The following is a 12,881-nucleotide window of genomic DNA, read 5'->3' on the forward strand; positions in this document are numbered from 1 at the left end:
CTCTTCTCTCCTCTCCTCTTTTCCTTTCTTTCCTTCTTTCTTTCTCTCTCTCTCTCTCTCTGTTTCTTTGTTTCTTTCTTTCTCTCTTTCTCTGTTTCTTGACGGAGTCTCGCTCTGTTGCCCAGGCTGGAGTGCAGTCGCAGCTCACTGCAAGCTCCACCTCCCAGGTTCATACTATTCTCCTCCCTCAGCCTCCCGAGTAGCTGGGACTTCAGGCGCCTGCCACCATGCCCGGCTAATTTTTGTATTTTTAGTAGAGACAGGGTTTCACCTTATTAGCCAGGATGGTCTCCATCTCCTGACCTTGTGATCCACTTGCCTTGGCCTCCCAAAGTGCTGAGATTATAGGCGTGAGCCACCGCGCCTGGCCCAGACTTCTAATAACAGGTTTGTATTGACTCTTAACTTCATGGCAGAAGCCAAGAGACATGTAACAGGTTAGAAATTTTTGCTTTTTGGAAATGAATGTTAGAGTTAAGGCCTATTGCACTGACAGAGGCAGTGAAAAAGGGTTTGACTGCCAAAGAAGACTCACAGGGCCTAGAATGGCAATGATTATGCATCTACAGTTTATTACAGGAAAAGGATACAATCTAGTAGCAGGATTATAGTAAGGATATGCATCACAGTCAAAGGCTGTCATAGCAAGTCATCCAGAGAGTTCGGGTGCAAGTTCCAGTTGTCCTTTGTTGTGTAAAGTCTGTGATGGGGTGCATTTTCTCTCTCAGAGCAGGATGTGTGCACAGGACACCTTGGAACGTAGGAGCCCAAAATAGAGTCTTCACTGGGCTTTTTAATACTTTTCTTGTCAAGCGGACATGTTCCTGTTCTCTAGCCTCTTCAGTGGAGGTCAGAGGAAGAGCTTCATTGAGACCAAGTGCAACTCATCAATCACATTAAACAATGCTGATAGTAAACCACCTGAATATCCCCCGACCCACAAATACAAAACACCACCATTCAATCAGTATTTTTCATGCCTTGATCAGGGGTCATTGCCACGCAGGAACTTTAACAAAACAGTACAGGCTAATATTAGAATTGTTGGAATTAACTCACACAGCACACCTATGAGAGAGTTAAGATAGAGGGTCTTGGTGGTCTCTAACAGTTGAATTCAAAGTGAAGTTACCAGAGTAAAGTGAGCAGATACATATTAATACAATATTGGTAGATAAAATCACCTTGCTCTAATAAGCATAGTTTTAAATTTTAACCATGTTTCTCCAGTAATTTTAGTAATTATATTGTTGTGTCTAATACGTAAAGCATTTTTTACTTTTTAAAAAAAAGTTTAAGCAATTTAGGGTCCAAAGTAATTAAAACAATTTTTTTTAACATAAAGCATTTAAAATTTTACTTAATCATGATCGCTTAGAACTATTAAAACATACCTTTTGATATTATGGGGAAGCTTTGTTGTTTCTTTGTAGACAGACTTAAAGAAATACAACTTGGGCCGGGCGTGGTGGCTCAAGCCTGTAATCCCAGCACTTTGGGAGGCCGAGGCGGGTGGATCACGAGGTCAGGAGATCGAGACTATCCTGGCTAACATGGTGAAACCCCGTCTCTACTAAAAATACAAAAAACTAGCCGGGCGTGGTGGCGGGCGCCTGTAGTCTCAGCTACTTGGGAGGCTGAGGCGGGAGAATGGCGTGAACCCGGGAGGCGGAGCTTGCAGTGAGCCGAGATCACGCCACTGCACTCCAGCCTGGGAGACACAGCGAGACTCCGTCTCAAAAAAAAAAAAAAAAAAAAAAAAAAAAAAAAAGAAATACAACTTGAGGCCGGGCGCGGTGGCTCAAGCCTGTAATCCCAGCACTTTGGGAGGCCGAGACGGGCGGATCACGAGGTCAGGAGATCGAGACCATCCTGGCTAACACGGTGAAACCCCGTCTCTACTAAAAAAAAAATACAAAAAACTAGCCGGGCGAGGTGGCGGGCGCCTGTAGTTCCAGCTACTCGGGAGGCTGAGGCAGGAGAATGGCGTAAACCTGGGAGGCGGAGCTTGCAGTGAGCTGAGATCCGGCCACTATGCTCCAGCCTGGGGGGACAGAGCAAGACTCCGTCTCAAAAAAAAAAAAAAAAAAAAAAAATACAACTTGGGCCAGGCGGGGTTGCTCACGTCTGTAATCCCAGCACTTTGGGAGGCCGAGGTGGGCGGATCACGAGGTCAGGAGATTGAGACCATCCTGGCTAACATGGTGGAACCCCATTAAAAAAAAATTAGCTGAAATTACAAAAAATTAGCTGAGTGTGGTGGCAGGCGTCTGTAGTCCCACCTACTCAGGAGGCTGAGGCAGGAGAATCACTTGAACCCAGGAGGTGGAGGTTGCAGTGAGCTGAGATTGCATCACTGTGCTCCAGCTTGGGCAACAAAAAAAAAACAAAAAAAAAAGAAAGAAAATGAGTCTCTACTGGCTGGGCACAGTGGCTCACGCCTGTAATCCCAGCACTTTGGGAGGCGGAGATGGGCAGATCACCTGAGGTCGGGCAGTGGAGACCAGCCTGACCGATATGGAGAAACCCCATTTCTTTATTATTAGTATTAGTATTATTTATTTTTGAGATGGAGTCTCACTCTGTCGCCTAGACTGGAGTGCAGTGGCTGGATCTCAGCTCACTGCAAGCTCCGCCTCCTGGGTTTACACCATTCTCCTGCCTCAGCCTCCCGAGTAGCCGGGACTACAGGCGCCCGCCACCGCGCCCGGCTAGTTTTTTGTATTTTTCAGTAGAGACGGGGTTTCACTGTGTTAGCCAGGATGGTCTCGATCTCCTGACCTTGTGATCTGCCCATCTCGGCCTCCCAAAGTGCTGGGATTACAGGCTTGAGCCACCGTGCCCAGCCGAGAAACCCCATTTCTACTAAAAATACAAAATTAGCCGGGTGTGGTGGCACATGCCTGTAATCGCAGCTATTCGGGAGGTTGAGGCAGGAGAATCACCCGAACCCGGGAGGTGGAGGTTGCGGTGAGCAGAGATCGTGCCATTGCACTCCAGCCTGGGCAACAAAAGCGAAACTCTCTATCTCAAAAAAAAGAACAAAAGAAAAAGAAAATGAGTCTTTATAGTTTGCTGTTTTCATACTCTTTTAGTGTGGTGTAGGCAGCCATGTATCCACCTTGCGCCTCTATTTTTCCATTCTGTCAATGAGTGTCTTCCACTGCTGTGCTTTTCTGATTCCATACCTCTTGTTTTATTCCAGTAGGACCAGCTAGAAACAGAAGGTGATTGACCAGTATTAGGGATGGAATCAGGGTACAATTATGGAGATAGGCTCTCTAAACAATTCACTCTCACCGTTTAAATCAGCTGTTTGATCATTTTTTTTCTTATATATCTTTAGCATCACATAGTAAATAATATCCTTTTATTTTCAAGAGGGAGTATTGGCCTTAAGTTAAGAACCCTCTTAATTTTTTTCCCCCATCATCCCACCCGCACTTCTTACTCCTTACTTTCTACTTGCTTTTATTCTTTACTGGCTCTTTACCACTGCATATTTTTAGATGCACACATCTATTTTTTAAAAAAAGCACCCTTGTTCCTGGGTCCTCTTCCAATACCATCTATTAATATCTCTCTCTCCCTCTTTCCATTCCCAGCTGGGTTTCTGAAAGCCTGCACTTCCCATCTTCCATTCATTCATCTGGTTTCCAGCCCTGACCACAGTACTGAAAGGGCATTTGCTAGGTGACCTTTATTTTTTGCTAAGTCCAGTGAATGCGGGATAGTTCCCCCCGCTTTTTTCTTTCCTTTTTTAGTTTTTTAGGACGGAGTTTTGCTCTTGTTGCCAAGGCTGGAGTGCAATGGTGCAATCTCAGCTCACTGCAACCTGTGCCTCCCGGGTTCAAGCGATTCTCCTGCCTCAGCCTCCCAAGTAGCTGGATTACAGACACCTGCCACCACGCCTGGCTAATTTTGTATTTTTAATAGAGATGGGTTTTCTTCATGTTGGTCAGGGTGGTCCGGAACTCCCAATCTGGGGTGATCCACCTTACTTCTGCCTCCCAGAGTGCTGGGATTACAGATGTGAGTCACCGTGCCCAGCCTCGGTAAAGTCTTTAACGAAGCTTCACTGATTTTGACAATTTTGATCTTGAAACTCTCTCTCTTTTTTTTTTCAAGATGGAGTCTTGCTCTGTCACCCAGGCTGGAGTGCAGTGGCACAATCTCGGCTCACTGCAACCTCTGCTTCCCAGGTTCAAGTGATTCCCCTGTTTCAGCCTCCTGAGTAGCTAGGATTACAGTTGCCCACCATCATGCCCGGCTAATTTTTTATATATTTTTAGTAGAGATGGGGTTTCACTATGTTGGCCAGGCTGGTCTCGAACTCCTGACCTCATGATCTACCCGCCTTGACCTCCCAGAGTGCTAGGATTACGGGCGTGAGCCACCATGCCCATCCTTGAAACTCTCCTTTCTAAGGTTATGTTAAACATTTTTGTATTCCTGATTTTCTTTTTGTTCCATGGGTTCTCTTTATCCTTGTTTTTAGCTTTCTTAAGTGTTCCTTTACCCTATCAAATTCTATTTTTGGCTCTCATTTCACTTAATAACAGGAAAAGCTGGGATTTTTTTTTTTTTTTTTTTTTTTTTTTGTGGAGACAGAGTCTTACATTGTTGCCCAAGCTGGAGTGCAGTGGTACAATCTCAGCTCACTCCAACTCCAGTCGCTTCTGGGTTCAAGCGATTCTTGTGCCTCAGCCTCCCGTGTAGCTGGGGTTACAGGCGTGTGCCACCACGCCTGGCTAATTTTTGTATTTTTAATAGAGATGGGGGTTTCACTATGTTGGCCAGGCTGGTCTTGAACTCCTGACTTAAAGTAATCTGCCTGCCTGGGCCTCCCAAAGTGCTGGGATTACCAATTTGAGCCATTGTGCCCGGCTAAGCTGGGATTCTTTGAATGAGTTCTTAGAGGCTTCCTGAAACTTTGTGCAACATTTTGTGTATGTGTATATTTTCTGGAGAAAGGATTTGTAACTTTCTGTTTTTTGAGACGGAATCTCACTCTCTGGCTCAGGGTGGAGTGCAGTGGTGTGATCTCAGCTCTCTGCAACTTCTGCCTCCTGGTTCAAGGGATTCTCCTGCCTCAGGCTCCCAAGTACCTGGGATTACAGGCATGTGCCACCATGCCCAGCTAATTTTTGTACTTTTAGTAGAGATGGGGTTTCATTATGTTGGCCAGGCTGGGGATTTGTAACTTTCATCAGATACTCCAAGGGATATATGTCTTTCCTGGTAGAGAGGGAAGTAATAAAAAATGTATATAAATACCCTCCTCTCCGACTAGAAGGTAAGAAGTACTGCTCTGCACATTCCTTGGGTGATCTTTCTCACTCCCTGGGATAATTAAGGAAGTTAGGAATTGGGGTTGAGGGTAACTTGGCTTCCTTCCTCAACCTCCCTGTATAGGCACAGTCTAATTTACTTGATGACAGTTTGCAACAAGTCAACAATTTCCTACTTTTCTGATGTTAGATTTAAGTTATATAGACCTGTGAGTGATCATAACATTATCTAAATCAGATGCTTCACATTATAGGTCTTGCAGCTGATGTCCAGTTTAGGTATTTGAAGTGGCTTAGCCTGGAAAATGTCACAGGGGAAAATCTGTTTTCCATGTGTTGTGCTCAGAGCTGTGTTCTTTTCTTTTACACAAAATGTTTGAAATTTGTTGAATTTTAGGTGTACTCTGGTCATTGGGAACTCCCTAAAGGATCTCTGTGAGGTTTTTTTTAAAAAAACAAAACAAAACAAAACAAAATGGCATTTTGGAGAACTCATTGTAGCTCTTTAGCATACTGACTGCAAGGAGAAAGTAAAAAGTGAGGCTAATTTGTAAAGAAAATAGACCAAAGGTACTATGTTTAAAGACAAAATCATGGCTTGAAAGTTTTTCTTTTTCTTAGTATATTAATATATTGCTAGAAATTGAGTATACTCTCCTGCTACCTTGTGATTTTTTTTGGTTTTTGATTAACTCTAAGCTTAATGTTATTCCAAATAAATAAATAAATAAATAAAGTGACTTCAGAGAGACAGTAGAGGGCAGCAGCCGTCTAGAAAGTGGATTCACATTGAGTGATTTTGGCTCTTTTAAATCTTTCTCCACTAAGAGATAGCTAATTTCCGAAAAGGTATACGTGGCCTCCCATATTCCTTATGTCTCTCAAACCTGAAAAAACTGGGACAAAACTTAAAATAACAATATTCTACTGTTAGGGCAAATTTCTGATAGTGCTTAAAACAATTTACCCAGGTATCTTTATTTTGTTTTGAGGTAGGGTTTCACTATGTCACCCAGGCTGGAGTGCTGGAGCCTTGACCTCCTGGGCTCAGCTCAAGTGATCCTCTCACCTTAGTCTCCCAAGTAGCTGGGACTATAGGCATGCACCATCATGCTCAACTAATTTTTTAAAATTTTTTGTAGAGATGGGGGTTTCGTCATGTTGCCAGGCTGGTCTCGAACTCCTGGGCTCAAGCAGTCTGCCTACCTCGGCCTCCCAAAGTGCAAGGTTATAGTTGTGAGCCACTGCTCCCAGCCTCAGATTTTTTTTTGTGATGAATTTTATTATAACAGCTACAATACTGAGATGCATAACCCTTCCCTTTCCTGATACCCAGTTACCATCTGTTTCTGTTTAATACACTCCTTAAGTACCTCACATTTGCCGTTCCCCCACCCCCGCATGGTCTATGCATCTTCTTCATTGAACTGGTAGTAGTCTTTGTTAGCTCATCTGATCATGTCATCAATTCAGAATACGTTGCCTCTTCAGTTTAAAACACATTAATTGCTTCCCATAATCTTCAGGACAAGGCCCCATTTCTTCACGTGGCTTGGCCATTGCTTCCCTCTCCCTGTTCAGCTTCCCCCACCGTCCTTCACCTACACCCTCTGTCTCAGTGTAGTGCTGCTAGTCTCCAGACATGCCATGCCTTTTTATGCTTTTATGCATGTTTTCCTGTCTTTAATGTCCTTGTCCATGTGATGAACCCCTACTCATTTTTCCAAGATTGAACTCAAATGTCACCTTTTCTGTGAGCTTCTCTGTTCTTCTCATGCAGAGTGGAAGTGCTTATCTCCATTGCCCTTGACCCTAAATAACATAGTACATTAGTATAATAATCACATTTTTTACTTGGTTGTGTGGTTTCCTTCTAAATGGAGAATAAGAATATAAAAGTGATTTATTTGGCATTTCTGGAAAGGGAGATGATAAAAGGAATCTGTGTTACTTATTTAGCCTTTTTAAAAAACCCTTAGCCTATGGAGGCTACTATTTAAGGTTTGATTGGATTTTGTATGTTGGAAATATGTTCTTTAAATCTCATCTTCATCAGTTTATAAAAGCAATATAAGTCCTTTGTAGATCATTATCATGCTGTCCAGATATAGTCATTATTGTTTTGATATAGGTTGTTTCAGTCTTTAAAGCAAATTATACACAGTTCCTCTGTAACACTTGTTTTGAAAACAGATTTGTTCCAGTGTGGGTGGTATATTAGGGAATGATTTGAGCATAATGTAAATTTTGAGTTTGCTTATGCACAAATCCCTAGGAAACACTAGGTGAATGCAGAAAAATGCATCCAGCTGAACTGAGCAGTGTAGAAATATACAGAAGATACACATACAGATGCTCTTGAAATATCTACCTCATTTTCCTGTATATGTTATGAACCATACCCATTCACATCTGGTGTTACAACTTTGCCACCCATTTCAGACAGTACTCCTTTGACCATTTTGCAGTAACTCAGAAGCTGCAGCCCTTTAGAAGTCCACTCCACTGTGGCTCATGCCTGTAATCCCAGTACTTCCTCTGGGAGGCCGAGGCAGGTACATCAAGAGGTCAGGAGATCGAGACCATCCTGGCTAACACGGTGAAACCCCGTCTCTTCTAAAAAAACTAGAAAAAACTAGCTGGGTGTGGTGGCGGGCACTTGTGGTCCCAGCTACTCGGGAAGCCGAGGCAGGAGAATGTTGTGAACCCGGAAAGCAGAGCTTGCAGTGAGCCGAGATCGCACCACTGCACTCCAGCCTGGGCAACAGAGCAAGACTCCATCTCAAAAAAATTAAGAAAAAAAAAAAAAAAAAGGCCACTCCACAAGCAAACTGCTTATCTTTTGCAAGGTGACTTATTTATTTTAATAGTTGTATATTTCTTAACCATTTCACGTGTATAAAATTGCTACTACTTTTATGAGGTTCCTGTCTTTATTTTTTTAACGTGTCACTGATGAAGGTTCTGAGAGTTGTGGCTTGAATTCCAGTTTTCTCATAAGCACTGTTTTTTGTTGTTTTTTTGAAATGACCTCACTCTGTTCCCCAGGCTGGGGTGCAGTGGTGTGGTCTTGGCTCTCTGCAGCCTTGGCCTCCCAGCTTAAGCTATCCTCCCACCTCAGCCTCCCAAGTAACTGGGACTGCAGGCATGAGCCATTGCACAGCTAATTTTTATACTTTGGTGGAGACAGTTTTTCTATGCTGCCAGGCTGCTTTGGAACTCCTGAGCTCAAGTAATCAGCCCGCCTTCGCCTCCGAAAGTGCTGGGATTGCAGAGGTGCCTCACCACACCCGGCCGGCTCTGGTTTTTACTGCGTAGTGTTCTGATTTTTAGGAATACATACACTGCATTATATAGCAGAACTGGCTGTATGCAAAAGTCTAATAGAAAATATTGATAGGGTAATGATGTATATAGTACTAATTGTCAATTGCCATAATTTAACTACTATTATTTGACTTTTTACTTTTTTTTTTTTGAGATGAGGCCTTGCTATATTACCCAGGCTGGTCTTGAACTCCTGGGCTCAAGCAATCCTCTTGCCTCAACCTCCTGAGGATGTTTGACAGTTTTTGACTTTTTTTTTTTTTTTGAGACGGAATCTTGCTTTGTCTCCCAGGCTGCAGTGCAGTGGCATGATCTTGGCTCACTGCAACCTCCACCTCCCGGGTTCAAGCAATTCTCCTGCCTCAGCCTCCTGAGTAGCTAGGATTACAGGCGTGCGCCACCACGTACGGCTAATTTTTGCATTTTTAGTAGAGATAGGGGTTTCCCCATATTGGTCAGGCTGGTCTTGAACTCCTGACCTCATGAGCCACCACGCCCGGCCGGCTTTTTGACAATTTAAATATTAACAGTTACCTGTTATAATTGATATTTAGCTAACATCTGTTGTTATTTTAACATTCCAGGAAATTATTATGGAGAAACTTTAAAGGTCTGTGTACTTCTCTGGTGTTTTGATTTTTTTTTTCTTTTTCTGTGAGTAATTTTCTAAAACTGCTTTCTAGGCCAGGCTGTTTATTTTTTGTTTTTTATTTTTTTGGAGACAGAGTCTTGCTCTGTCGCCCAGGCTGGAGTGTAGTGGTGCTATCTCGCCTCCTGGGTTCAAGCAATTATCCTGCCTCAGGATCCCGAGTAGCTGGGACTACAGGCGCACGCCACCACGCCTGGCTAGTTTTTTGTATTTTTAGTAGAGGTGGAGTTTCACTGTGTTGCCCAGGCCGTTCTCGAACTCCTAAGCTCAGGCAGTCTGCCTGCCTCAGCCTCCCAAAGTGCTAGGATTATGGTGTAAGCCACTGCTGGGATTACAGGTGTAAGCCACTGCTCCTGGCCTTATTATTTTATTTTTATAGATTCGGGGTATATGTGCAGGTTTGTGCCATGGATATATTGTGTAATGGTGAGCTTTGTACTTCTATTGTGCTCATGAACATTGTACCCAGTAGGTGGTAATTTTTCAATTCTCATCCCTCTCTCTGCCTCTGCCCTTTTGGAGTTCCCAGTATCTGTTAATTCTCTCTGTATGTCCATATGTACCCATTGTTTAGCTTCTATATTTTTTATTTTATTTTATTTTTGAGACAAGAGTTTTGCTCTGTCACCCAGGCTGGAGTGCAATGGTGCAGTCTCGGCTCACTACAACCTTGGTCTCTGGGTTCAGATGATTCTCATGCCTCAGCCTCCCGAGTAGCTGGAATTACAGGTCCGTGCCTCAATGCCCAGCTAATTTTTGTATTTTCAGTACAGACGGAGTTTCGCCATGTTGGCCAGGCTGGTCTCAAACTCCTGGCTTGAAGTGATCCGCCTGCCTTGGCCTCCCAAAGTGCTGGGATTATGATGTGAGCCACAGCTCCTGACTCCGTGTTTTTTCTTTTAATTATAAAGGTAATAATGTAAAAAGAAGTCAACTCCCAGTTTAACTCTAGCAGAGTAACCAGTGTTAATTTTTTTTTTTTTTTTTTGAGACGGAGTCTTGCTCTGTTTCCCAGGCTGGAGTGCAGTGATACCATCTTGGCTCACTGCAACCTTCTCCTCCTGAGTTCAAGCCATTCTCCTGCCTCAGCCTCCTGAGTGGCTGGGATTATAGGTGCCCATCACCACGCCTGGCTAATTTTTGTATTTTTAGTAGAGATGAGGTTTTACCATGTTGGCTAGGCTGGTGTTGAACTCCTGACCTTGTGATCCACCTGCCTCGGCCTCCCAAATTGCTGGGATTACAGGTGTGAGCCACTGAGCCTGGCCAATCCATTCCTTTTTATGCCTGAGTAGCATCACAGTTTCTTTATCCACTTGTTGATTCATGGGCATCTGGGTTGGTTCCAAGTTTTTGCAATTGTGAATTTTGCTGCTATAAACATGCGTGTGCAAGTATCTTTTTTGTATAATGATATCCTTTCCCCTGGGTAGGTACGCAGTAGTGGGATTGCTGGATCAACTGATAGTTCTACTTTTAGTTCTTTAAGGAGTCTCCACACTGTTTTCCTTAGTGGTTATACTGGTTTACATTCCCACCAGCAGTGTAGAAGTGTTCCCTGTTCACTGCATCCACGCCAACATCTATTCTTTTTTTATTTTTTGTTTATGGCCACTTTTGCAGGAGTAAGGTGGTATTGCATTGTTGTTTTGATTTGCATTTCCCTGATCGTTAGTGATGTTGAGCATTTTTTTATGTTGGCCATTTGTATATCTTTTCTTGAGAATTGTCTATTCATGTCCTTAGCCCACTTTTTGATGGGATTGTTTGGTTTTTTGTTTGAGCTCATTGTAGATTCTGGATATTAGTCCTTTGTCAGATGTATAGATTGTGAAGATTTTCTCCCACTCTGTGGGTTGTCTGTTTTCTTCTGCTGACTGTTCCTTTTGCCATGCAAAAGCTCTTTTTTTTTTTTTTTCTTTGAGACAGAGTCTCGCTCTGTCGGCCAGACTGGAGTGCAGTGGCATGATCTTGGCTCACTGCAACCTCTGCCTCCGGGGCTCAAGCAGTTCTCCTGCCTCAGCCTCCCGGGTAGCTGGGATTACAGGTGTGTGCCACCATGCCTGGCTAATTTTTGTATTTTTTCACCGTGTTTGCCAGGCTGGTCTCGAACTGCTGACCTCAGGTAATCCACCCACCTTGGCCTCCCGAAGTGTTGGGATTACAGGTGTGAACCACCATGCCCAGCTGCAAAAGCTCTTTAGTTTAATTAAGTTCCAGCTAGTTTTTGTTTTTATTGCATTTGCTTTTGGGTTCTTGGTCATGAAGTCCTTGCCTAAGGCAGTGTCTAGAAGGATTTTTCCAATTGTTATCTTCTAGAATCTTTATAGTTTCAGGTTCTTAGATTTAAGTACTTGACCCATCTTGAGTTGATTTTTGTATAAGGTGAGAGATGAGGATCCAGTTTCTTTCTCCTACATGTGACTTGCCAATTATCCCAACACCATTTGTTGGATAGGGTGTTCTTTCCCCACTTTACGTTTTTGCTTTGTCAAATATCAGTTGACTGTAAGTATTTGAGTTTATTTCTGCAGTCTCTATTCTGTTCCACTGGTCTATGTGCCTATTTTTATACCATTACCATGCTGTGTTTGTCGGCCTTATAGTTTGAAATCAGATAATTTGATGCCTTCAGATTTGTTTTTTTTTCTTAGTCTTGCTTTGGTATGCGGACTCTTTTTTTCTTCCGTATGAGTTTTAGAATTGGTTTTTCTAATTCTTTGGTGGTATTTTAATGGGAATGGTGTTGAATTTTTAGATTGCTTTTGGCAGTGTGGTTATTTTCACAGTATTAATTCTACCCATCCATGAGCATGGGATGTGTTTCCATTTGTTTGTGTCATCTGTAATTTCTTTCAGCAGTGTTTTGTAGTTTTCCTTGTAGAGGTCTTTCAACTCCTTGGTTAGGTATTTCCTAAGTATTTTTTTTTTTTTGCAACTATTGTAACTATTGCAAATATTGTAAAAGGGGTTGAGTTCTTGATTTGATTCTCAGCTTAGTCACTGTTGGTGTATAGAAGAGCTACTGATTTGTGTATATTAATGTTGTATGCAGAAACTTTGGTGAATTCTTTTATCAGTTCTAGGAGCTTTCTGGAGGAGTTTTTAGGGTTTTCTAGGTATACAATCATATCATCAGTATACAGCGACAGTTTGACTTCCTCTTTACTGATTTGGATGTCCTTTATTTCTTTTCCTTGTCTGATTGCTCTGGCTAGGACTTCCAGTACTATATTGAAGAGGAGTGGTGAGAGCAGGCATCCTTATCTTGTTCCAGTTCTTAGAGGGAATGCTTTCAGCTTTTCCCTGTTCAATATTATTGTTGGCTGTGGGTTCGTCAAGATGGCCTTTATTATATTGAGGTGTGTCCCTTGTATGCTGATTTTGCTGAGAGTTTTAATGATAAAGGGATGCTGGATTTTGTCCAGTGCTTTTTCTGAACCTGTTGAGATGATCATGTGATTTTTGTTTTTAATTCTGTTTATGTGATGTATCACATTTACTGACTTGAGTATGTTAAACCATTCCTATGTCCCTGGTATAAAACCCACTTGATCATGATGCATTATCTTTTTGATATGTTGTTGGATTCGATTAGCTAGTATTTTGTTAAT

The 12,881-nt window shown here is 42.6% G+C and overlaps 1 protein-coding gene across 2 annotated transcripts in view; it reads left to right on the forward strand.

Moving 5' to 3' along the window:
• Positions 1–12,881, forward strand: part of LOC105464985 (mutS homolog 2) — a 102,479-nt gene that overhangs the window by 26,149 nt on the left and 63,449 nt on the right. The window lies entirely within an intron of this gene.

The sequence above is a fragment of the Macaca nemestrina genome, chromosome 13, assembly GCF_043159975.1.
Source record: "Macaca nemestrina isolate mMacNem1 chromosome 13, mMacNem.hap1, whole genome shotgun sequence".
Taxonomy (NCBI): domain Eukaryota; kingdom Metazoa; phylum Chordata; class Mammalia; order Primates; family Cercopithecidae; genus Macaca; species Macaca nemestrina.